At 32.7% G+C, this 23,198-nt stretch overlaps 1 protein-coding gene across 1 annotated transcript in view; it reads left to right on the forward strand.

The window, feature by feature from the left end:
* The first annotated feature begins 266 nt into the window (after window positions 1–266).
* LOC118737820 (ETS-like protein pointed) overlaps window positions 267–23,198 on the forward strand; it is a 336,435-nt gene continuing 313,503 nt past the window's right edge. The window contains exon 1 of the mRNA XM_036468594.1: window positions 267–1,675. The gene's annotated coding sequence lies outside the window, so the exon portion shown is untranslated. The remainder of the gene's footprint in view (window positions 1,676–23,198) is intronic.

A 23,198-nucleotide genomic window follows, 5' to 3' on the forward strand; every position in this document is an offset into this window, starting at 1 on the left:
ATACATACAAACAAACATATGCACATATTTACAAACATATGTATGTACATATATATTTGCATTAACTTATCCGACCAGCAATAAAATCATATAGACAGCGTCAACAGCAATCGAAAAAATCAAACGATCACTTCGTATCTGCCTACATACAAACAAATAAACAGATAACGATACATACAAAGTTGCCACCACAGCTCACTTGCATATGTGCACACGTTTTTAACGCCGGCAAACTAAAACAAGATAGGGAGCCAGCCCGTCAGCCAGTCAGCCAGTCAGCCATTCAGTTAAGCCGACAGTCCGATAGTCACTCAGCTAGTCAACCACGCAGCGTGCATACGCAGCAGGTACCTACGTACGTTGTGTGCCGTAAATAAGATTCGTCGCATCTACCTACTTCTCCTACCTACTGGCACTATTGGAGCGCCCAAAAACAAACTGATCGCAGCAAAAAATAAAAATCATCTGCAGCAACCACAACAACAATAAGAACAAGCAAGTGTAAGATATACATACATATGTAGCAACAATTGAAGTCGCACAATTCATTCAGCCTGAGCTGATATCTGATCGGCTGCGAATACATGCATATGTATGTAGATAGACCCATACACACAAGCATAGTTTAGTGCTCGGAGAGTTAAGAGCGTGATCCTGCAAAAAGTGAAACTCGGAGCAAAAGTGAAAAAAGGAACACTTTGAAAACTGGACTTGAGTTTGTGGTAAACGAATTGAAAATAAATGAGCAAAAAAATACGATATGTATGTATGTACATAGGTGTTGAAAGCAGATATTAAAAAATTATAAAATCTCTCAAAAGTTTGCTAGTGGAATAAGAATGAAAAATTTGGAGCACTTGCAAAGTACCTAACTTCGCAAAATATGTACACATAAAGGCAAATAAATAGTTACTAACTTAAAAATAGTTCTCAAGATCTCCGACCTAAACCAAAAAAAATAAAAAATTAATAAATAAATACAAAATCGATGCAAATCCAAATTCAAACATAACTGCAATTTTGAATTACGCCTTATTTTATTTCAAATTTAAATTTAATCGATTGACGTAAATATTACAACTAGAAATTGCTGATTGGAAGACGCTTATAAATTAGGAATCACTAAAATAGTTTTTCATTGAAAGAAAGAGAGAGAGAAATTTAAGTGAAAAGTATAAAATACAAAAAATTAAATTTAAGTAAAATCTATATTTGTTCTGTGAGAGTTTAGAAGCTGGCAAAATTAATTTAGAAGCTTAACTAAACATTTTATATAGATTACAAAAAAACCATTCCGGTGAAAAGTTAGTCTTTGTAAATTTTACGCACACGAAAATTGTGAACTTTGTGATTGTGCTACATCGATTGTGCTCAGTGATTGCCAAAGGTAAAAAAAAAATTGGGCAAGTTGAATTCACATAAAAATATGAAATAAAAACTTATCTCGAAATCCAGTGCTTACAAAATCTTCTGAAAATATTTCAGCAAAAGCGGAATAATATTTTTATACCACAAAATTTTTGTAACCGTCAAAATACCTATCGTCAAGACCGCGGTACATCAACTACCCACAACTCGGAACCTGTCGCACTTCAGCTTCAATCGTCACCAATTTGCTGCCTTGGTTTTTGCGACACTCGCAGCTGAGCTTATCTGGCGGTTTAGTCAGCTAGATGTAAGTCTTAAATTTTACTTTAGTACTAAGAAAATTTCTAATTAAAAGTTTACTTGAAAAGACCCTTGGAGTCACAAAAAAAAAATCTTTACATAGTATAAATTAAAGTCTAGATTCTTTGTACGCGGTAATCTCGAAAACTATTGAACGGATTTTGACGAGATTTTCTCCATTATACTTGGTCTCGATAGGAGAGTAACTTTTTTCATTTAGAGTTTTAATAGGGTTGCAACCTGTCTAAAAACCCGTTCGTTGAATTACAAAAGTTGAGGTGGGTGTCCAATGAAAGGGACGAGCCTCTACAAAAGCACAAATGTTTGATTTTTTTGAATATGGTTGCCACCTGTTGATAAAATTACTATATACAATCATAATAAGAGTAGGCACCAGTTCTGCACCGTCACAGTCAAACGTATAGACTTGGCTTCTAGATATGCAATAATGGATAATGTTTTTGAGCAGGGTTGCCACCTAATAAATAGTAAAAAGATGTTCACTGTTCGTTGGATTACAAACTGAGATATCAGATAAAAGGGCATGGCCTTCGCATGTACAAAAACTTAAATTTTTTTTGAGTAGGGTTGTCACTTATTTAAAAATTACGATCTTCTATACATAGTCTAAAAGAAAGTTGAGATTCTTTGAATACACTCATTTCAAAAACTACTGAATGGATTTAGACGAGATTTTTTAAGTACAATCTGTATCGATAGGAATATTGTCTTTAGTACTTTAAATTCCTATAGGGTTGCCACCTGTCTAAAATATTATAAGATCCGCGCTGTTCGTTGGATTACAAGAAATGATGTGTCAGGTAAAAGGGCTCGGCATTTAGATGTTCAATAGTGCATTACTTTTCGAGTAGGGTTGCCACTTTTTAAAAATTATAAGATCTTCACCGTTTGTTGAACTAATAACTGAAGTACGAAGTGAAAGGATATGGTCTCTGCAAGTGAAATAAGTTTTTATTTTTTATTTTAGTGGGGTTGCCACCTATTTAAAAATTATGTATGTGTAATATGCGAAGGCATTTTCTGTTAATGACTTTGGTTCACACAGTTCATCCAATTAAAAAAATTTAAGTGTCAAATGAAAAGCCTTGGCCTCCAGCTGCGCAATTATATATTATTTTTTTTTTAGTAGGGTTGGAACCTGTTTAGTTGTCAATCACACCTTATTTAATATCTACACATTCAGCGCGTGGTCAAGCCTCACGGATACGAGCCCGGCTAGTACTATGTATTAGGTGATACATAGTCAGGGCTATCACTAAATCCGTCGTAGCCCGAATTTTCCTGAAACCTACGAACGAAACATACACTTTGAATGCATACGGTTGTAGCTATTCGGATTCAGTGATCGAATTTCCGTAGATTTCACGAAAACCGGACTACGATGGTTTCAGCAATAGTCCAGAGTATGTATGTTTATTAGATCGTATTACAAAAAGGTTAACTATGTTCCAAGTAATTTTGAACACTCGCTATGAGGGTAAACAATTTTTTCTGCTCCCTGTAAAAAGGCAAATCGAGTTTTTCCTTTAACATCTTTATTTGATATCCGATTTATATAAATAACATATCGTTGTAAACACTTATAATCTTTTTTTCTGAACACGGCAACTTGTAATCAAAAGCAAGAAGCTCAAAAATACACTCCCATGCATTGGCTATATATTTGCTAAGCTTAATAGTCAAGCACGATACAGCCAACTTGAATCCCGAAAAGCTTTACTTCGATTAAATATTTACTTGTTATTATTATCATACATGTGACTTCTTACACAATTACTATTAGTTAGCTATCATTTAATGCAAAAGGGTTAGTATTTTTCTTGGCAAAGTGTTGTAATTTGCGATTGTTTTTCTGACACATAATATTGTGTACAGGGTGTCGTTCTCAGGGTAATGAACATAACTTGTAAAGTTTATGAGAGATGATAATATTTATGTATGTATGTATATTAGGGTGGTCCTTAGATGTAGGAAGTAAATTTTTGGATCAGATTTCCTAAACCTCAACCCCTAAGTCGATGCTTAGTCGAAGACCACACATATAACTTTTGATCCGGATTGGAGTCGGTTAAGGCATGTCGCACAGGGGCCAAAGTTTGGACTACCCTATGAAGACGTCTTAATCGACTCCAATTGGAACCAAAATTTACAACTGATATCCTCGACTTTAGTAGTATCGATCTTGGGTATTAAATGAGAAAAAAATATTTTTATTTTTTGAGTCCGGCCTTTGATTTCATTGTGACATGCCTTAACCCGACTCCAATCGGGACCAAAATTTATAAGTGATATCTTCGACTACGGTAGTATCGATTTTGAGTATTAGGGTTATATTTTTTGAGTCTATAGCGGAATCTGTATTTTCCCCCCTGTGCGACACGCCTTAACCGTCTCCAATCGGGACCAAAATTTATATGTGATATCCGTGGCCGTGGTATTACCGATTGAGGGGTGAGACTGAAAAAAATCGTTCAATTGATTTTTAAGGACCACCCTAATGTATATACATATATGTATATGTAGGCTTTCTTAATATCTTTACAACGGCGTAGAGTGGCTCATAAAAACACTCTTTTTGTAAATTCATAAACGCTGCCTCAAATTATTTTTATTTGTGATAAAAAAAGAGAAATGTGTTTTTTTATTTTGAAAAAAAAAAGTTTTTTTAGAGGTCGCGCTGGTCGGTTTTTTATAAAAACGTTGATGTTCTCAATTTTTTTATTTTCTTGACATGTTAAAATTCAGCTAAAAATGTCGTTTTTACATATACTTGGTCTGGTATTATTGGTGAACATTCCCTTAATTACACACCTGTCTTGGACAGTTAGTATGGGCCTAGTTTCCGAAAATATTCTCTCGAAAAGACATTAGTAAAATTAAAACGTTGAAAGCGAACGATTTACGCGTTGTCATGGGTTGGAACTTGTTACCAGGGGGTTTCTGGGGTTGCTAATTAGGAATCTGAAGTCAGTTTTTCAAAATTCAAAAGGGCGGATCCAACATGGCGATCCATTTTTTAGAAAATGATTGGTTTTGTTCGAAACTCGGCACTCAAGAGTTTTTGGGAACGCCGATTACGAATCTGAAGTAAATTTTTTTAAACTCAAAATGGCGGATCCAATATTGCGATCAAATTAAAAAAATTACTAAAATTAAAACGTTGATACTGAACGTTTTAAACATTGTCAAGGGTTGAATCTCGTTTCCAGTGGGTTTCTCCAATCCAATCCAATCATTGTTTTAAAGCTGGTCGCCATTTTGGATCGCCCATTTTGAATTTTGAAAGTCTGACATCAGATTCATAAGCTCAGAACCCCATTGGAAATGAGTTTCAACCCCTGACAATGTTTAAAATATTTCAACCCCCTGAAAAAAATTGACTTCAGGTTCGTAATCGGTGACCATAAAAACTCTCGAGTGTCGGGTTTCGAACAAATCCAATCATTTTATAAAAAATGGATCGCAATTTTGGATCCGCCATTTTAGACAGTTAATGATTGTCCATTGTGTTACCACTAAAAAGGAAACAAAGCTTATCCTGGTAAAGCAGGTAATCAAACAAGTCTAGAAAAGCGCTGGTTGCTCGTTATGAAGTTCCGTAAGCAGCTAATGTCCACGCTAGAGAGTTCCTCTCAAGCACTCATGAAGTATGACCCGAGATGTTTAAACCTTTGCTTCGCAAAAGCAGGCAGTGAAGAAGGTAATGACAAGATGATTACGCCTCATCATCCTCCAGACTGCTACTTCACGGACCCACTGTGCACCAGTATTAAGAAGACTGCTTGAATTCCCGTTGGGCAGTGAACTGTCAGAACTCTCACAAAAATCGGCAGTTGTCGCCTAGTAAGCTGGAGAAGGTACCTAAACCGCCCATGGTCAACTATTGACCAAACGGACCTTGCAACTTTGCATATACAGGTTTTCGCTCAGTGTTCGCTGAGCCGACTAAAAAATCATTTGTCCAGAAGAAGTTCGCTGGTTTCCATAGGTACCCAAATTACCTTCCAGCCATTGGCGACGGCTTCTAGGATGCCTTCCCTGGCTAGTTCTTCGGCACAGCAGCTTTCTGCAATAACGCTGTGTCCCAGAACACAAGTCAGTGTGATGCGAAAATAATCCAAGGCACTAGAGAGAGAGAGAGAGAGAGAGAGGACAGGCAGTCCCAGACCAATTTTGACTTTACCGTCAGCTCTGATCCAGTGATGGAAAATAATTGTACCTAATTTGAGGAAATTATTGTACCTAAACGTAGACAATTGTACCTTAGAAATTTTTCCTTGGTATACACGTTTCGCATCTTGTAAAATCTGTTAAAAAAATAGTACGAAAAAATGAAGAGAATCTACCTTTTCAAAGACTTTTCTAATGTCGGGATCCAAAATTACACATTGAACTTTGTCTAAACAGTAAGCACCCTTTAAGTCCAAACTAAGCTTAAGATAAAGGAAATCCCTGTATGTCAATCCCTGAGTAAGCGGCTTGTAGATCTTTTGATTATGCTTATGATTCATTTAAACCCCCACGGCCTTGATAAAAGTCAGGCTCTTATGTCATAAAAAATTCTATATCAAGTGCTGAGGAGTCCATAAGCTGTTTATCCGAAGCTTTAGGCGTACGCAAATGGCATTTATATGGTTGGTCTTCGCACCAAAGCCCCCTACGGTAAACGAGAAATGTCAAATAACCTCTTAGCAACAGAGTACCCGCTTATTGGGCGAGGCAAAACAAAGGTATTTCGTAAGACAGTTGTCAATTCTGGAAACTATTTTGAAAGATCTGCTGACGAAGAGGTCTTAGCATTATGCTGTACGCCTTTGGGTATAAAAAATTTAAAAATGCATAAAGATTTATTTTTAAAATAATAATAACAAACAAAAAAGTGAAATAAATAAAAAATAATAATGATAAATAGTTTTTCTTTAATTAAATGAAATAAAAAAAAAAAACATATTTTTTTCTTTTTATAATAAAATCCAAGAATTAAATTAGAAAAAAAAGAAAAAAAAATATTAAAAAAAATTATTTTAAATCAAAATCTAAATATTAAACATAAACGACGAAAGAAATAAAATGAGATTCTAAAAACGGAATGAGGTAAATAAAATATTTTTCTTTTTAAAACGATAAAAAAGTAAAAGTTAAAATAAATTGAAATTAACAAGAGAAAAATAGATAGATAAATAAAAGAAATATAAATAAATAAAATAAGCTTCTAAAAATTTAATTGAATTAAAAACTATATTTTATGAACTATAAAATCTAAAAGTTTGAAGAAAAAAGAAAAAAAAATACTAAAAAATATAAAATCAAATAAGTCCCTAAAAATAAAACGAAATAAAAAATAATATTCTTCTTTTTAAAAGAATTACATCTAAAAATAAAAATTAAATTAAATTACGAAAGAAAAAAAACTACTACGAAATAAAAAAGTACATAATATAAGAGTTAAAAATGAAATGAAATTAACAAATATATATATTTCTCTTTTTAAAACAATACAATCTAGAAAATTCAAAAAAGGAAAAAAAAAATCCCCTGCTCCAGGACTCGAACTCTGATCTCTTAAAATGCTTGCCAGTGTTCTGCTCACTCGGCCATTGCGACTATTGGAGTGACGCGAACTAAATGATGTACAAGTGCTTTCTCCCAGAATAGATTTTCACCACGAGTGGTGAATGAAGGGGCTTTTGTTCTAAGACTTTGATGCTAGACTAACAAAAGTCTTTCGAACTATCTTGCCATCAGTTTTTCATTTGTCTTGCAAAATAGTTTTTACTATCTTTCAAAAGATCTGAGAACGATTTTTATTTTGGCAAATGGCAAATAAGCTTATTTTGATGTCTTCATATGTTTTTCAACATCGTTTATGCCCCATTGAGTATAGAAATATCAGTTAAACAAGCAACGCATTTTGCCTTGAATGCATCTCTACTTCATCTCAGCCAGCTGTAATCCTTTATCCAATCGTTATTAAACTGATTTCTTCTTCTGGGTAATGACTTGATAGTTTGAGACTTGTTTCGACCGCAAACTTCTTTGAAATTGTTTCAACTGTCCGAACTGCAATCGGAACCGACGGCCAAAATGCTTGATGATGCCATTTCATCTGAAATCAATAAAATTTGTTACTAAATTAGTATATAACTATGTCTGCGAATAGTTGCTTTCTGTTTTAAAACTTACGAACTTATTTCCGCACAGAATTCGTATCCACAAGGAAATTTTGTATTTGCAAGTAAAATTTCTTTTTGCGGTTAAACGTTGTGACAGAATGCTGTCAAAAATAACTTTTGCGTGGAACGGACTGCAATTTGTCGACGTTGATTTTATTTAAAAGTCACCGACGAAAAAACAAATTTTTATGTCTGAAGAAATGTTGGGCGATAAGAAAAGAACTTATTGAATAGTATACATATTTACGTATATGTAGATGTACATAAATATACATAATTTAAATTTGAAAGTAAGTGTAAAGATATCAGTACACAATTTCTTAAAAACACGCAGAAATCAGTAGTTATTTGGAATTTACCGAAAATCAGTACATTTAAATTTTCAGTATCGGAAATCAGCAAAGTACTGCTAAAATCTCTACGTCTGTCAGCCCTAGTCACATTCGAGTGATCAGATAGAGGGGACACAACAACCATGAGTTTTGGCCAAACTTGAGCGAAATGAAAACTAAAGGAGCGGCAACAAAAAAAAAACCGGCAACATTTTTGCGATATGCTTACTATCATCATCTTCATCAACTTCTGCATTTTCATGATCCCTCCGATACGCTGTCGTGTTTGCAAACTGATACAAGTTCTTGAAGAGCATCGATAGGAACACACTAGTATGTACATATGTATGTAGTAAGTAGCATCTGTTAGGTCTCTTATTACCCGAAGCTGCACATGTGTGCCCCTTTTTTTAGGGCCGCTCGATTGCACATGTTCTACTGTGAAACCACCACGTTAGCAGAATCGATCGCTGAACACACTCACTCGCACTTGTAAATATGTATGTCTGTATGCACATTAAGGTGACCGAAAAAAATGCTCTCTACGATTGTTCTATGCCAAAAAAAATTATACCCCGTTTTTTTTTTGATATCAAAAAATATTTACAGATCGTTCAAAGAGCTTGAAAGTTTTCGCTTTGAGCGACCTCTAAATATTTTTTGATTTCAAAAAAAAAAAAAAAACAGGGGTATAATTTTGTTCGGTATAGAACAGTCCTATGGTGTGAGAGCATTAGAATTCCGACTTTACTTTTTCATATGCATTTTTGAACCACTCTAATGTACATTGTGTATATGTTAAAAATGTGTATATACATACGTATGTATTTCTCTTAGCGGTTTGCAGATCCCATCAAGTGTATGCCAGCAGCAGAAGCAGCTGTAAGATATCACCAAAAATTCAGCATCGGCAGCTTGCTTGCAGTGATTCCTGCAGCCATTAGTAATGCTGCTGCTCCTTCTACTATTTTACATACATATGTACATACAAGCATTGCACTTATGCACTTGCATAGCGCTATTGCAGTAAATTGATCGAGGGCAAATGACCAAGTGAATTCAAATGTGTGCCTCTTATAGTGGCTTATAATTGTTTTGTAGCATAACAAAGTGCTGGTGGTAGGGTCCGGTTTTTTGGTTGTTCACTTCCTTTGCCCAGTGCGCTGGCGCTAAGTAGTGACTAAAGTAATAAATAAGTATGTATGTACGTACATATGTACATATATAATAACTAATATCTATGTATGCATGTACAGTGTTGGAGAAAATAATGGAGACAAACACCTTTCAAATATTTTTATTATTGGAAGAACTATTTCATTTTAAATACATTACGATTTCATACATTTTGTTTACGTTAATTAAAATCTAGACTTCTTTTGCAGGTGTAATAAGACATACATAAATAAATTGTAGACCATTTTTTTAATATTAGCCTGGAAGACATAATAGACAAAAGTATTATTCCTAAATAAATTATACTTTGATCCGAAAATTCTTCCAAAAATCTTATTGTTTCATTATATTGTGCAATATATATGTATTAACCAATCTGGCTCAACGACTTGTCTTTATTGCTGACTTTAAAAGGCTCGATTCTCTTCTTTAAGATTTCCCAAAGGTGTTCAATGGGGTTGAGGTCTGGCGATTGAGACGGCCACTCCATAACTTGCACTTTTTTCTTCTTAAAGCCCTGTATGCAGCTCTCAAGAAAACGGTCAAGAAAAAATTACCATTATTTCGTGTGTGTGTCCAAGGAATTTTGACATTTTTGATACTTCACAGCCTGTTGCCTCACTCTTTCCTCAATAAATAATGGAACGGCCATATATATCTGTTGCAAACCTGGGTTGCCTTGTGCTCATTTTTCACAAAAAACTTTAGAAAACCGTAGTAGAAAGCGTAGTAAATTTCTTAAGAACTGCGTACTGCCTTAAGGGAATTTGACTCAAGAAAATTTCTTAGCCATTTCTTGTACGTCATTTTATATGGAGTTTTTCCTTTTCTTGAGAGCTGCATACAGGCCTTAAACTACCGCTTTACCAGTTTCGATAGTTCCACAGACCACAGCACATTTTTCTCATTTTGACGGAAAAGATGTTTTTTTGGCAAAAGCAAGTATGCTGCTTTTGTTTTTAAGGCTCAGCAACTGTACATTTCTAGGGATTCTGGCTGGAAGTTTGGCTTCTGCCAATCTGTACCTAATGATTTCGCTTGTTACGTCTAAATTACAATTACGTTTTCAGCAGGTGCCGAACATAACAGTTTGTGATGAATAACAATTATTTTGGATTTTTATATTATATGTATGTGTTAGATAACAGTTATTGAAGACTTTTATTTATAAAACTTTTGTTTATAAAAAGACTTTTACTTTTAAAAGCCATCAATATAACTCAGTCCCCGACTTTCATTTTTTAAATCATTCGTATAAAAGTCATTAACATTTTTCGCAGTTAAGAAGGTGTTGGGAAACAAAAGTTTTCTACGAGTCATACAAATGACCTTTATAAGTACCCAGCAAAAAATCGGTAATCGCTTTTAGTGGTAACGTGTTCTAGAAGGCATAGCGTTGTAATGCCTTCGAATTTTTTCGCTTCTTTTAGGCATTGTCGGTAATGCAAAGTAGAATGTCCTACAATATTTTATTTATTTCGCTTCTTTGTTTCATTTTGGGGAATGCAAAGTAGAATGTCCTACAATATTTTTTTTTTATTTCGCTTCTTTGCTTCATTTCAGGGAATGCAAAGTAGAATGTCCTACAATAGTTTTTGTTTATTTCGATTCTTTGCTTCATTCGGGGAATGCAAAGTAGAATGCTGCATCCTAGTCAGCTGAAAAATAGAATGAATATCAAAAAAATCTTTTTCTACCGTTAGTTTCTGTGGAAATTTGTCTCGCATAAAAATCATGTTTTGCTTTGTTCAATTTGCAGCGTAGTTGAAGTCAGTCAATGAAGTGAAGTACATGAGTGAGGAAGTACAATTTTAAGCTTAATTAAATATGCATGTATGTATTTTTAAGTAAAATCTAAATACCCAAATACATACATATGTTTGTATAAAAACTGATTTATAAAAATAATAATTAATTTTAATCTTTTAAGACATTTTCTGATTTAATATAAATAAGTGTGTACTCATCTGGGCATTCTAAATACATTAGTTTCTCTGTAAGACATTCTTTGTTCGCTTCTCTGGATTCTGTTTATCCATGCGTTCTCCCTTCGTTTGAAGGTAATGCTGCGGGTAAGGGCTTACCGCCAATGACATGCCCATGTTAAAATAAGGCCTTCCTGAAGCGAAAGCGTAAGCGATTCCCATCGCCTAGCTCGTTTACACTTTCGCTTCTGTGGTAATCGTGTTTTTTGCTGGGTATGATTTAAAAAATAAACGTCAGCGACTGATTTTAATTTATGACTTTTATAAATAAAAGTCTTGGATAACTGTTATTTAAGACATATAATTTAAAAATCAAAAATAACTGTTATTTGTAGATTATTTAGATAAAAATCAAAAATAATTGTTATTTTGGATTTATAAAAAAAAAGTCTGAAATAACGGTTATTCAAGGAGTAATTAAGTAAAAGTCAAAAAATAATTGTTAAAGAGCGTTTTTTTTAACTGTAACTACTACGGTCCCTGGTTTTCACCTCTCTTGAGGACAAAATCATGCTATTCATGCTATCTATGCACCAATTAGCGGATTAAAATCTTTTGCAAGAGAACAACCGCTAACTGCTATCTGTACAAGGTGCGCCATTCCAAGAAATATATTTAACTAGTGTTGATATAATTAATTTAATATTTGTCAATAAATTGTTTCTATTATTTTTTCCAACACTGTATATCTAAACGAATTGCTAAGTGTTCATTAACATTGTCATGATCAGTTTGACTGGTTTGTTTTTCTGTTGTTTGCCCCTTTTGTGGTTAACCCTTTAAAATAGGTTTGTTAAATTAAACTTCGTTTTTTTCGCTCACTTCTTTTAGTTTAATATGCTCTGACCTTTCCACTATCCATCTTGTTTTATTCTATGCACAACTCCAATCGAATTTCTTAAATGAATTCATACATATGTACATACATATTTCTTTTTCTATGCATTTCTAATTACACTACACCTGAACTCGTCTTCGTTGAATTTTGAATGACTAACTGCTGGCTAATCTAAATTACAAAATATATGTATTTTGAAATCAGGTTTCTGTTTGGTTAAACAGAAAACAAGTCTTCCCTCTACTCAATATTTACTCAGAATGCTGGCTTTAAGCAGAATTTCGGAAGTTTTCTACAAATACATACATATGTACATATGTACATACATATGTACTTTGTACCGCTTGCTCACTGCAATCCAATCAAGATAAAGTTACTAATTTGAAGTTGTAATTAATTTGGTGAATATCATAAAACAGTTAAGTGCCTCAAGGAGTTACGATTAGGTTTTTGAAGAGCAATTTTAAGACTTGAAAAAGAGCAGAGGGTAAAAGGAGTAGCTTAGCTATCAGCTACCTTGTTACCTCGAACACATTGATGATCAGCATGATCGTTTTATGACCAGATTACATTGGCGTTAAGATCTTGTATTTCTTTTAAGTTTATTTGCTTTCTAAATTTGGATTTTATCTGTCAAACCGTAGACAGTATGATTAGTTGAGTTTATAAACTAATAGAAGTGAAGATAGAAAATTCAACGGACATCAACATTTCATTTAAATAAAAACATTGTTTATGTATTGGGTTTTACATTAGTCTTAAAAATATTTTTTTTGTTATTAACAAGTAATTTTTAAGCAAAAAACACAATTGACTTCAGTTCTCAAATAAAAATTTAGGAGTACCCTTAATTTTTTCATGTTCAAATGATCAGATATAAAGCAAATTAGCTTGAAATCATCCCTGAGGATGTAAAAAGAATTATCGAAATAGTTTGACGTGGTCCAAAGTTATGGAATAACATACTACATAATAATGCACGCGCTACAAGTTTGCATAGCTTTTTAGCAGCACCAGTATTGCCCTCTTTTTGCGAATGCTGTAAAACTAACTTTACCATATTGCACGTCTGTACGTTACTTGTTGTATAAGTAAGTAAATTGTTCACGGCAATGTATTTATACTTATTTATCTACGATACGTATGCATGATTGATAATAACAAGTTGATTACACTGATTTAAAGCAAAAATGTTCAATGGACGCCACTATCCAATCTCTATATCGAATTTCTCGCTGATTCCGAAAATCTGGTTAATTTTTAATTCTATGGATAAGTTTCGAAGATATTTTCAATTTACCGCTATTCACCTTAAAACAAAAATTGGTTCCACTTAATCACGTATATCTTACAAACCAGTTTAACAATCTCAATATGAAATACGGCAAATGAATGCTTATGAAGCTCTCTATAAACCATATATACATCACTTTCCGATAGGACTAATAGTTTCTGAGAAATTAATTAATCATTCCAGTTTTTTTATAAAAAAAAAAAAATTTAATAAAAAACCAAACTTGAACAGAAGAAAATATTTAAAAAATATGCCAAATTTTAGCAGTCCTTTCACTTACAAAAAAATCAAGTTACTAATGAAGAAAATCGATGGATAGATAAAGAAATGATGAGTGGTCAAATGAAAATACGCAGGAAAGAATGTTATTCATACGCCACGTACGCCTGAGTAACACGCTTTTCTGCTCATATTTCATACAAAAAATCTTTGCGCATTTTCACTTTCGACCACTTATTCAGTGATTGTGTCAAAAAATTAAATATAAACTTTTTTTTACATGCATATAAATATCTTGGTACATACATACATACATATTTATGTTAATAAACATTCATTTTAGACACTAAAATTGATGCACTTGGTGCCCATATTCAAAAATCGTTCAATCACTTATTCAGGCTTTACTGCAATGTCGCAATTTATGCATAGTACCAGGTTGACCGAGCTTTGCCCGGAGTGTATATACTTTTTAAAGTTTTTAAGTTTTGAATAGCTTTAAAAAAATATTTTGGAATAAAAATTGGATTTCGATAACTATTAAGTAAATTTCTTACTCCAAAATTTAGGTGGCAACCCTATTCAGAAACACGCTGGAATGTATTGTACATATCTTCAGCGTATATGTACTGTGTACACAAAAAAATGCTGATTGAAATTAACAAAAAAAAAAAAATGTGTATTACATAGAAGCGTGGCAACCCTGATGGCAAACATTTTCTGACCAAAGTTCTCAACAACACCTTTCATTTGATATCCATATTGCGATGTTTTAGATAAGTAGTGTAGAATCGAAAATAAGTGGCAACCTTACACTATTATCCTAATGGATAACATTTTGTAATATAGGGAAAGCATTGTTTAAGAACCTTCTCTTGGTACCCATGAATAGTAATATTTAACCTTTTTTTCTAAACAAAAAATTAAATATGTAGTTCGAAAAAGGGTGGCAACCCTATTAAAAATATTTTTGAGCTGGGGATCTTCAAAATACCTTCCATTTGATACCCATGTTGTAATGTTTTAATTAATTTGTAACTAATCTCGAATAGGTGGCGATCTTATACGAGTATTCTCGGGGATAGTGCCTATCAGAGTTGTGAAAAATGCATTAATTTTTTAATGCATAGCGTTTTAATGTTAATGTAAAAAAATAATGCATTATGTTTTGTAATTTAATGCAAATGAAAAATTTAAATGCATTAATTTTGAAAATGTAATGCTTAGTAAAATTTTAATGCATTTCTTTTGAACAAAATAATGGTAATGAAATTTTTTTTCATTAACTTTAATGTTAGCAAATTAATGTTAATGCAATAATTTATTGCATTAAAAATATAAAAAAGCAATAAAAAATCATTAACTAGTTTTATTTTGAAGTAAAAGTTTTCTGTTGACATTAAGGGTAATACAGTGAGGTCAGAAAAGGTATTGACGGAAGTAAGAGAAGGAAATTACTAGGTATTTCTGATACAAAAGCAATAATTATTTATATTTATTTCATTAACTATACCGAAATTCTAAAACGATTACAAGTATTTACCGCAAGAAAAAGTAGAATGAGTTATTATACAAATTTAAATGTTTATGTATAACAAGGTAGCTTTAAATTATAATATGAAAACACAAAAACACGATTCAATGCTGCACGTAAAATTTTAGACGAACAAAATAACAATAACAACTACAAATTGCTTCCATAATTGTTAATCAGACTTTTGAGAATGACTAATTTTTCGAAACTTGCATCTGATAAATTTTGACGTTTTGGCGTGTTAGCCATGGTGGCAAATGAAAACAATCGCTCAACTGGAGCAGATGATGGTAATGGTGTGTTATACTTCAGAAATAGTTTTTGTATAAGAGGAAAATTTTTCAGTGTTTCCACCGTTGAAGTACCATCACTTAAAAAATCTACAATTTCTCGATTGCACGACTGCGATCCTACAGATTCTAAAATAGATCAAAATGTTTTATTAAAAAAAACGGGAAATAATAATTGTACCTACCGCACGAAAAATGCCCTCCAAAATCAAAAAAGCTGTGAGGTTTTTGTTCCGGTGCTTCTATAACGTTGGTTTCAAATTCTTTAGCAAATTTAGAAAGTAGTTTTATCAGTCTCCCACTATCGAAATGGGGCGCCGTCGTTTGTAATCCCGAGAGAAATGTCATTTTTATGTCCGGACATGTGGTTGTAGCGATAATACAGGGGAATGATTCCGGCTTCAGCGTATAATACGTTTCAAATCTTTTGAATAGTACCTTTTCCATTTCACCACCTGCCTTGTTAAAGAGCTTGAGTTTCCCAGAACTGTTAAGTTTTTCGTATTTGACTTTTACACTTATTATGGTTGGCAAGAAATACCCGAAATACATGTCTTCTTCAGATTGTAGGTAGTTTAAAGCGCCAGCAATTGGCTCCATGAAAATTAAGTATTCTTCTAAGTAATTTAACTCATCGGAACGAAATCGAGAAATATTCAATTTTACGCACAGATCATCAAGCTGTGTCTTGTGAATCAATACATTTTTTATCGAGTTATAAAGGGAGTTCCACCTAGTTACCACTGGCCTTGTTAACGCCGACCCAAGTCACTCCTTAATGATTTCAGCAGACTTAGGCCAGTGACATTTTTTCCATAGACTTTCGCAACTAAAATTTACCGATGTTAATACGTGGTTGTGGTAACCGTTTAATTTTTTATTTTTCATAATGAATCTTACCGTGAAATAGCTTCAATATGCTTATTGTAAAGAAATTGTTCTTTCTTCACTATTTTTATAAAATCAGAGGACGATATCAAATTTAGTGTGTGACTAGCACATTTAAAATGGTGAGGTAACTGTAGTTCTACGTTTTCAATAACAGGAAACTCTAGTTCCTCAGCTGCATCGTCATTATTGTTAGTATCGTCATTTTCAGATGGTATGCTCTCTTAAGATTAGAATAAACGATATTGCTACAAAGTTATTAATCATTTACACTTACGTACCTTCTTTTATACCAAACTCCCGAAAGGCTTTCAAAAAATTGGAAGCGTTGTCGGTTATAGTGCTCACTATATTTGTATGATTCAAGTTGAACTCATCGTTTATGTCCACGATTATACTTGCAATTTTGTCGAAAGTGTGAGCACCTGAAAATCTTCTGCAAGTCAAGGCAGCAGATTCTCTTTTTAAATTTTCATTGAGCCAATGCACCGTATACCCAAAAAAGGATCGGTGTTTTGCAGACCACATATCTGCTGTAGTACAAAAATATTTTACGTTTGCAATTTTTGTTTTTAAAATTCGCATGCTATTTTGGTACTCTCCGTGCAACAAATCAGCTATCATTCGTCTATTTGGCACCTTGTAGCCTGTCCCCTCAAAAAGCTCTATAAACTCTCTATTCTCGACAATCGACAGGGGTGAGATCGTGCTGGCGATGAAAGCAAGAACTTTTTTATTAAATGTATTTTGCTTATTTGACACCTTGCAAATTGAACTAGAGCTGTTTTTTTGAGCTTTATATTCCAAAAATTCATGAAAACTTTCGATATGCAGAAGTTTTAAATGCGTGAGAAAGTTAGAACTGATTCGAAAAGTTCCTTTTATTTTCTTTTTACATTTCAAGCAAGATGCGATAAGAGAACCATTTTCACTCTTAAAAAAAATGTATTTTAATTAAATCATACAACAGAAAATAGTTTAGTATACCTTTTGATATACTTTGAAAAACTTTCCACTTGTGAAAAGTATCCTGTTGCCGAAAGTCATTGTGTTATCCGTGTTATCACTGCAACTGCTTGAAAAAAATAAAATAATTTTTATTAATTCAAATTACACAAAAGCAAAGAAAAATGTTGTTTTATTTAGAGTGACCTTTAAGCTGTTTTTTTTACTTTCCTGGAAATAATTCTAGTTTCTGGAGCACCATAAGTAGGTTTCACATGCACTCTACCAGTATTTTCATCATTGTAATCTGAATCCATAAAATTGTCACATAAATCACTAGCGCTTTCCATTTTTCGTCCGAGATTCACGCAAAGCTTACACGAGTGTTAACAATCAACAAAAATTATTAACTAATCAGTTTATTGAAACAAGATTTTATTTTTTTCAATATGCTTTTGATTGAATAATTATTCTTAGATATACGAGATCAATATACTACCAAATTTCGAATCGCAATATGCATAGTAGTAATTGAACAAGTACCGTTCAATAACACAGAGAAACGATTAAAAAAAGACAGAGCCTGAGTCAACTTTTTAATTTGTGTTAAAGCCTATTCTCTAACAAAAAATCCAGCTACTAATGGATGGATAAATAATAAAGGAATGAATGGTCAAATGAAAATGTCCGAGGATTTTTTTGCATAAAATATGAGAAGGGAAGAATGTTACTCATACGCCATGTCCATATGAGTAACATTCTTACGAGATTAAGTGCAAAGACTTTTTTTAAAGCTGACTAACGTTAAATTGAAAATATCTAGAAAGCTTGTCTCATAGTAAAAAATTTACTTCATTTTCATAATCAACGAGCGATTCTACATAGGAATGGGATAGGGGCATCGAGGGACCAAAAACACCCGATTTATGGTCCAGTATAATTATACGCGATTAAACAATCACTACTCACATTGAAGACCTCACCATGTAGCTAGGTAGAAGAAACAATGAGACGTATGCATAAAAACTAAGCATTTGTTTTTCTTAATTTCATACCTTTCACTTAAATTTATTTGAACAAATCGACTAAAGGGTCAAAAATTGTAATAAAAAGCATTTGCTTAGGTTTTATGCATGCGGCCCATTATCAATTAAACTGCTTTGTATTTCAGTGATATACGTATGTAATTAACTGCGTGGTTCCTTACTAACACACAACGAATTACAATATTTATCGTATTAGCTATGAAAAATATCCTGAGTACAACTTAATGGTTTCTATTAATGCAAACGGGTAAAACGATTATTTATTTTAATGCATTAAAATTTTCCATTAGCATTAGCTTTGAATAATTTAATGAAAAAAAAATTCATTAGCATTATTTTTTCAAGAATTAATGCATTAAAATTTTATTAATCATTAAATATTCAAAATTAATGCATTTGCATTTTTTTAGCATTAAATTTTAAAATTTTAATGCATTAATTTTTACATTAACATAATTGCCTCAATGTAACATTAATGCATTAAAAATTTAATGCATTTTTCACAACTCTGGTGCCTATTCAGATAACCTTAAAATCCAAAACATTATCTGTGTACAAAATTGCATCAAAATCGTTAGAACCGCTTCCGAGAACGCTATGGATATATATAAGATTGTGGAGGGCCAACCCGTAGACCAGCAAATATGAGTAGTGTTTTTAGAATTTATATACATGAATATATATATATATATTTAAAAATACTCTAAAAATATTTTAACATTAGATTACGACTCTAACAGGTATATTCTGCACGCTACCGATGATTTTGTAACCGGAAAATTTTATTACCAAAATATGTTACCACTTCTTGTCACCTCAATTTTAGGTACGTTGGTAATGCAGAGAAAATATTCAGCAATTCGGCTATGAAGATTTTTGGAAATTCCTGTATTGCATATTTCACGGGATAATATTTTGTGACCAGCTTATGAAACTATTTTTATTCATAAAAAACTCCATTTTTGGAGGTATTTTCAAATCGGTCCATCTCGCTTAAATCTTAGTATTTTTCCGAAATATTTTGGTGGACGTCTTAAAATACAATAGATTTTAGATTTCCAATGGAAACAGTACCGTTTTTTTTTGTATAGGGAGTGATGCAGTCTAATGTACATATACAAATTTTTCCAGTGTGGGGGTTCATCGAAGTAATAACGAATGAGTCAAATGCTCAATTGTAAAGTGTGGCGACATTCAAAAAACTAAAAGTATGTATATTAGGGTGGTGCTTAAAAAAAAAGAAAAAAGAAAATAATTTTCAGTCTCACCCCCTCAATCGGTATTATCAGAGTCACAGATATTACATATAAATTTAGGACCCGATTGGAGTCGGTTAAAGCGTGTCGCAAAAGAAATGAAATAAAAAATGAATTTTAACTTTTTGAGTCTCCATAGAGGAATCTGAGCTTTGACCACTGTGCGGCACGCTTTAATCGACTCCCATCGCGAGCAAAATTTATATGACGTGGTGGTTGAGGCTTCGGAAATCTGATGTAAAAATTTACTTCCTACATGTAAGGACCACCCTAATGTACATACGTATGTATGTACATATATTGTTGTAGAAAACATGTGTCTATCTGTAATCAGTTCAGTGTTCTGTTTGCCGAATTTTCAAGGTTATTTCTGTTGGCAATACGAAAAAAGAACATAATTATAAGTGCATAAGTTATGTGCTCAGCGATGTGTACAAAACCAATTGGAATAGGGGAATTATGCTACCCTCGTTCAGACTACACCAACACCAATACCAAGACTACATTAATGTGCTGAAAATTTGTGTGAAAACCATCGGTGCTCTTATCTGTACAACCATTGTGTCATTGCCAAAACAATGAATGTATGTATGTACATATGTAAGTATATACACACATATGAACTACATACATATACATATACATTAGAGTGGTTCAAAAACAATTTCACCTCAAACTTTACGTTTCTAAGTATAAATTTAAAGGATGCTCGAGAGAAGTATTAATCAAGCAATTGGTTGAGCAAACAAAGAACATTTTAAATTTAAATTATCCAAAAAGTATCACAAGCTTCAGTTGTCATGGCAACAGTAGCTTTTTATAAAAATCACCAATATTTTTGCCAGTTTCAAAGAGATCCATCCAGTAGCGCATTTCAAGGCCATTGAGCACCCTATATTGGCTACAGAAGAAAATTGAAAGCAGGTATACCTATTACAAATATCAAAAGGTAAAAAGCCACGCTTTCTAGGATATTTTCCCCCCCATACAAAAATTGGACCACTCTAATATACATACATCTAAACAAAAAAGAATTTCTTTATATGTTTGCAATATGAGATAAGATGATCATTTACCGTGCTGTACGAGCATCGGAATTTTCTAAAGTTATCGGAAGGGGATCAAAATAGGTACATATCTAGTAGAGCTTGGGCTATTCGGTTATTCGGTTTACCGAATTATTCGAATGTGACTGCAGTCTACCACAGTTAATCGGTTAGCAATACTCGAATAGTCGAAAACTGTCAACTATTTGATTAACCGTTCGTTTATTTTTGGTATGTATTTAAATATTTTTTTTTATTTGTAAAATAAATTTAAATGAAAGTTCGGTTACTGAAATTCGATTTGCTACAATACTCGAGTTGTCGAGTATTTGAATACCATTAACCGACTTATAAGCGTTCAACCGGTTACGAATCGAATAATCAGTTAACTGAATTGTCGGAGAATTTTACGTGCATATGTACATTAGTATGTATGTATGTATATGAATGTACATAAATATGTGGGTAAGGAAGTATCACTGGCGTAGAATCATAAATACGTACACTCATATACTTTTGGAACATAGTGTTGTTGAAATCACAGTGATTGTATGTTCACACATAGATACGTATTTTTCATGTATTCTAATCGAATTCGATTGGTGGGGCAAACTCGAATCGGTGCCAATCGATGGTCGTGGCCATCGATAGTCGATAGTCACCACCATCGATAGTATCGATACTATCGAAAATGTCGACACCATCGATAGTACTATCGATAGTTTTGATTGAAAAAGTCCAAAAATTAAAAATAACAAAATTTATTGAAAATTATATCAGAATTCCTAAAATATGTCGATATTTTTGTTAAGGAACAAAAGTTATTATAAATAAATAAATAAATAAATAAGTATGCTACTGAATAATGTATGTATGAGTGAAAACTATCGATAGTGATTACAAAACCATCGATGTTTTCGATAGTCAAAAACCACTATCGATACTATCGATAGAGCCGTCGATAGTTTTCCAGCTCTATTGGGTTGGTTATAGGTTTTTTTTTTTTAAACTTATCACATTTTTTCTTTATGATTTTCATTTTGGGTTTCATTATTATTTTTTATTGTTAAAAGATTAAGTTGTTTATTTCAAATATATTTTATTGTTTTAAAATTGATAATAACCTAATACAATTTTACTTCTTTGCTGTTAACAAAAATATTTATTTTATGGTCGTAAAGTTATGTACCATTTGTAAAGGAAAATAATTAAAAACAAGTAAAGAAGCATATGTTTGGGCGAAATCGAACTTTATATACCCGGCGCAGGTTTCAAGTACTGTCGTTTCAACTTTCTCTAAACTAACTTAGCATTGTTAGGGGATTGTTGTAACTATTAACTCGAAGTAAATTAGCGTCCTCAATTAATGAAATATCGGAGTTTTTGTATTTCTGAAATTTGCCGTTATACGGAATGTGGGTGTAATTTTAGTCCGATTTGAAACCATTTTATCGAATAGCTTTTCCGTACCAAGGTTATTAAGTGCACCCAGTTTGGTACAAATTGATAAATCGGTTACCGAGATACACATTTGTGGTCATAAGGGGGCGGCGCCCCTCCATTAAAAGGCAGTTCTAAATAACATGTTTAAAAAAAAAAAAAATACAAGCATACTTTTTTTCGTTTAGAAAAGTCCTAGGGGGTGAGAACTTAGCATTCAATTTGTTTTTGGACCACCCTAAAGTACATAAATCCTTATAGGCTCATCACTTCTCCGAAAACACTATCAATAGGGGTTAAAGTTTTTTTATTGTCGTATATTTGTACAGGTTCAAAGGAGGTATGTATGTATACGCTTATGTATACATATACAGATGTACACATGCTTGTTTGCGTAACGGTAGAATGATTTCGAGTTACGAACCATCCCAGCTTTAAAAGGTAATGTCGGGTAAAGTAAAAAGTAATTCGGCATATACATTTGTACATTCCAATTTGCTTTACTCCCAATTAGTAACATAAGCAACAAAAGTGTATTGCAGTCAGAGTGTCCAGATTTCACGCGAATTTGGCGATTTTTTTTGGATATTTTCGCGTAAAAATTTTGGGAAATTTTTTCTCTTCAAATAAATTTTTTTCAATTAAAAAAATATACAAAACTTAGTTTTCCACGATAATTTTAGAGAAGAGGCTAATGAATTGCGTGATAAACTTGACTTAAGAAGCATATTAAAAGACTGTCAAAAATGTTTAATCACCCTAATCGAAGAACTTTCGACACGATTGCCTAGTCAATTAAATACTTTTAAAAAAGCTTTGATTTTATCAAAGAGAAACAGCGGAAACTGAATATTTGAATCTTTTAACTTTCCCATGGATAAACTTTTTTTAGAACCATTCCATCCGACACTGAATAATTTTGGATAATTGCTTACGGAGTGAAAACCGCAACAGGCAATAAAATGTTTGGAAATATAAGTAAAGTGGCCTTTCATATGATTATGCTTGCCACACTCAAATGCTTTTGTTGAGTGCGTTTTTTTACAA

Source organism: Rhagoletis pomonella, unplaced genomic scaffold, assembly GCF_013731165.1.
Source record: "Rhagoletis pomonella isolate Grant_MI unplaced genomic scaffold, Rhpom_1.0 Rhpom_scaffold_00004, whole genome shotgun sequence".
Taxonomy (NCBI): Eukaryota; Metazoa; Arthropoda; class Insecta; order Diptera; family Tephritidae; genus Rhagoletis; species Rhagoletis pomonella.